The following is a 4,882-nucleotide window of genomic DNA, read 5'->3' as shown; positions in this document are numbered from 1 at the left end:
GTTTGTACCTAACAATCAATCTAAAATCTGCAGTTTCCAGGGCCCCAACCCACACTTACTGAATCCAAACCTAGCATTAAGATGAAAGCACATCTGCAAATCTTTTTCCTTTTTTTGTTGCTAGTTCAGGGGCTTGAACTCAGCGCCTGGGCACTGTCTCTGAGCTTTTCTGCTTAAGGCTAGCACTCTACTACTTAAACCATAACTCTACTTCCAATATTTTTAGTAATTAATTGGAGATAAGAGTCTCACAGACTTTTTTGCCAAGGCTAGCTTGGAATCACAATCCTCAGATCTCAGTCTCCAGAGTAGCTAGGATTACAGGTGTGGGCCACTGGTGCCCAGCTTTCCCTTTTTTTTTAATGATGGTGAGTGAAGTACATCCTCCTTACCATCATTTAAAAAAAGCAAAAGCAAAAAAAAGTGTCATTTATTTTTAAGACTTCCAGATTTAGAGACAGGGTCTTGCTAGGTAGCCCATGTAGGTCTTAAACTCACGGTGTGAGTCAGGTTACCTCCAAATCTTGATTCTTCTTCCTCTGCCTCAAAAGTGTTGGAATTACAAGTGTGTGTCACCATGCCCAGCACATTTCGTTATATGCTTTAAATGAATCCACGAATGACTCATAAACAGCACACCTTGGAAAAACACTGAAGGTGTAGACAATTTCCTGTTCAAATCCTAGTAGCTACCAACCACCACCCTGCAAAGTTCCCTGGTGAGAGCTACACCACTTTTGAACGGTTAAAATGGAAGAGAGTAGTTTTCACAGCAAGGCCAGTGATGGCTTTTGTTTCCATTTCATTCCAAATCTGGATTCCTTTTTAGTCTCCTAAACTACAGGGTTAATTCACCTTCTGTCACAATGCAAGCTTTGGTCAACACAGACAAAATGAATCCTGCTGGAAACACCATCTCTCAAAACTTACAACACTGAGAAATGACACCTAGTATCCGACTCTGCGAAACGGGCTATCCACGTTGTAATCCACTTTATGAGTCCAGATGCTATTTGGGTACCATAACTACCCCTTAAGTGGGTAACCTGAGGAGGGGGAAATCCTTACCAGAGAGAAACAGGTACCTGGGTGATCCTCTGGCTCTACCACTAACTGGCAGATGAACTTGAACCAATCCCTCACTCGGGGCCTCAAATCTCAATTCCAAAATAAGAACGAGGATTGGAAGTCTCTCCCCACCACCACCACCCCGCCTCGGAAACCCCTCTATCTCTTAAGAACCTTGGGGCTAATAATCACCAGATTAATCCAGGACCCAACCCCGAAAACCAGAGTATGACGAGATTGTAGAATCTAAACCTCTGGCTTCAAAGACGAGTCAGGAACACCTGAGAGAAGGGCACCGGGCTCGGCCTCGACGCTAGCTACAGCCTATTCCGTCTTTTGGTTTTGTCCTTTGGACACTTCCACTTAGCTGGAAAGGGCAATGCCAGGACGTTTATGCCACGCCCTGACCAAATCCGAGCAGACCTACCCCGGGGCAAAGCGCCAGCCCCGAGCTCGGGGGTGAAGGTGGCTAACGCTCTGGGGAAGCTCTCCTCAAGGACAGCCCGCAACAGAGAAACGACTCCCGCGTCCTGACCCTGGCCAAGACTCGCCAGTCCTGACCCTGGCCAACCTCCTGCCCCACGCAGGTCTCCCCCGCGCGGCCATACCTGCTCCGCCACGGCGCGACCCGGCGCAGTAACCGCACACACGGCTGCTGCACGGACGCGGCCATCTTGTTTCCTCCTCCTCCTCCTCGTTGGCGAGCCACGCCCCGCTCCGACGCGCCCGGCGCGCGCTTGTGACGTTACGTGTCTCTAGTACAATAGGACCAATCAGAGCTGGGAACGGAAACAAACTCCGCCCTGCGGTTACCGCCTGCCCCTGCCTGCCCCTGGAGAAACAATTTGGGGCTTTTGAGAGGGATCCGGGCACTGGAAGAGACGAGCACGGGCTTGGGCGCTGTCCTGTCTGCCCTGCCTCTAGCCCCTGACTCTGGTGTGCCTTTCCTTCTATGCCTGAAAAATCTGAGTTACCCAGAAGCCGAGCAAGTCGTATTTAAACAGGTGCGGGAAACTGACAGCATCCAGTCAGCCAGGCTCTTGGGAATGTGTGCGGTCACGTGATTCTTAGCTGTCACAGCTGTGTTGTCAAGAAAGCCGCAGGCCAGCGCTCTGGGAATATCTGGAAATACAACCAGTCCTCAAACTAGAACTTGGGGGCGGGGGTGTGCTTGCTCCCGCTGTCTCCCGTTCTAATGGGAAAACGAGTATTCAATAGTACCTGCCATGTTTTACTAAGCGCTGGCTTAGAGAACGACAGCTAGTCCTTAACATCCCCAGTTTGAAGGTGAGGTTCCTATGTCTGGAGGTGTAGATCATTTGTCTAGCAAGTTTCAAGGCTCAGAATTTAAACCTCAGTTGGGGGAAAAAGTTAAGCAGCCCACCAAAGGCATCTAAACAGATCCAAAGTCTAAAAACCCTCTGGAGGGGTTAGTGAATCATGCCTATAATCCTGTCTACTCAGGAGGTTGAGCTCTGACAGTTTGTAGCAAGCCCAGGCAGATAAATCCCAAAAGACTATTGTGTCCAGATGAGCAAAAAGCTGGAGGTGTCGATCAAGTGGTAGCGCTCCAGCGGGAGCAAGAAAGGAGAACAAGAGCAAGAGTCAAGCCCCATTACCAATATGAGTCCAAAACCCATAATCTAAACAATCTTCTTGTTTAAACGCTTCGCCTAGAAAATGGCTGGATTTAGGTCCAAGGAACTAAGTCCTGATTTTTCCTCTGCTGAGCTACTAATCAGTTTTCACCAGATATTTGACACATGAGAATGAATATGATCCAGGCACTAGTGACTCCTGCCTGTAATCCTAGACACTCAGGAGGCAGATCACTGAAGATCGAGGTTCAAAGCCAGCCCAGGTAAGAAAGTCCATGACTTTTTTGGTCGTTGGGCCTGAACTCTGGGACTGGGCAATGTCCCTCAGCTCTTCAGCTCACGACTAGCACTCTACTACTTGAGCCACAGCACCTCTTCCAGCTTTTTCTGCTTATGTGGTGTTGAGGAATCTAATCTAGTGCCTCATGCCTGCAAGGCAAGCACTTTACCACTGAGCCACCTTCCCAGCCAGAAAGTAGGTGACTCTTACCTGCAGTAAACCAGGAAACTGGAAGTGGAATTGCATAGTTCAAGCCCCGTGTGTGTGTGCGTGCATGTGTGTGTGTGTGTGTGTGTGTGTGTGCGCGCGTGCGTGCGTGTGTGTGTGTGTGTGTGAGAGAGAGAGAGAGAGGAGAGAGACAGGAGAGGAGAGACAGGAGAGGAGAGACAGGAGAGAGACAGAAGAGAGAGCTGCTTGAGGTCATTTCTATATAATTATCCAAGTTCAATTAGCTAAAAAGAACCTAACAGGTTTCATATTGGAGAAGACACATTTCCCTCCATTGTACTTTTCAGAAGTCTACAAAGAAAAATAGGATGTGAATGTTTTTGAAATACATTTCTAAGTAGATAAGATCAAAGTAGATTATTTGCATTGTTTTGGGAAGGAGAAGGGAAAATGATAGAAGGGGTGAGACTGTTGCAATATATTCTAAACAAGTAGAAATATAACAATGAAATCCTCCCTCTATAACTAATGTAAGCTACTAAATGGGAGTGGCTGGGGAAGATGGCTCAGTGGTAGAGTGCTTGCCTTGCATGCATGAGGCCCTGGGTTCAATTCCACAGCACCACATAAACAGAAAAAACCAGAAGTGGTACTATGGCTCAAGTGGTAGAGGGCTAGCCTTGAGCTGAAGAGCTGAGGAACAGCTCCCAGGCCCAGAGTTCAAGCCCCATGACTGACAAAAAATAAAAATAAAAGAAATGGAAAAAGTTATTTGAAAATGAAATACATTTGGGAGAACCAAACCACATGCAGAAGAAAGAGTTGGACCTAACTACTCAGGAGGCTAAGATTTATCTATCCTATCTATTTCATCCATCCATTCATCATGCATCATCCTTATTTATTTCTCCTACCTTCCTTTTTTTGTGGGTCCTGAAACTTGAACTCAGGAGGCCTGGGCACTGTCCCTCAGTCTCTCTGTGCTCAAGACTAGTGCTCTACAACTTGAGCTACAGGGCCATTTCAGGCCTTTTCTGGGTTTATTGGAGACAAGAGTCTCAATGGAGGTCCTTGCACAGGCTTGCTTCTTTTCCTTTTCTCTCTCTCCTTCCTTCCTTTTTCTCTCTCTCCCTTCCTTCCTTTCTTTCTCCCCCCTACACATCTTTTTTTTTTTTTGGGTCCAGTCGTGGGGCCTGAACTCTGGGCCTGGGCGCTGTCCCTCAGCTCTTCAGCTCAAGGCTAGCACTCTACCGCTTGAGCCACAGCACCACCTCCGGCTTTTTTCTTTTTGCTTATCTGGTGCTGAGGAATCAAACCCAGGGCCTCAGGCATGCAAGGCAAGCACTCTACCACTGGGCCAACTTCCCAGCCCCCTACACATCTTTTTTTTTTTTTTTGTAACAATGTGAACTCAGGGCCACTAGGCAACTCTTTGCCACTGAGCTGCATTCCAATCCTCAGTGGCTTTCTTTCTGAAAAGGCTATTTGTGAGTGCTGCGTGGGGGGGGGCCCTCAGTGGCTTTCTTTCTGAAAAGTCTGTTTGTTATCAGGGGGGGGGAAGCCAAAGCATGCCTTTGTAACTTAAGCTAACAAAGCTATTTATGAATTCCTGAATCCTTAATACTTGCAAGCTCAATATAATCCCTCTTCGTTTTGGTATTACTGTTTCCTCTCTCCCTCCCTCTCCCTCTCTCCCTCCCTCTCTTTCTCTCCCTCACCCCCCCTTTCTCTCTCTCTCTCTCTCTCTCTCTCTCTCTCTCTCTCTCTC

This window comes from Dipodomys ordii, unplaced genomic scaffold (genome assembly GCF_000151885.1).
Source record: "Dipodomys ordii isolate 6190 unplaced genomic scaffold, Dord_2.0 Scaffold23, whole genome shotgun sequence".
Lineage (NCBI taxonomy): Eukaryota > Metazoa > Chordata > Mammalia > Rodentia > Heteromyidae > Dipodomys > Dipodomys ordii.
The sequence above is the reverse complement of the archived record's forward strand: the minus strand, read 5'-3'. Positions refer to the sequence as shown.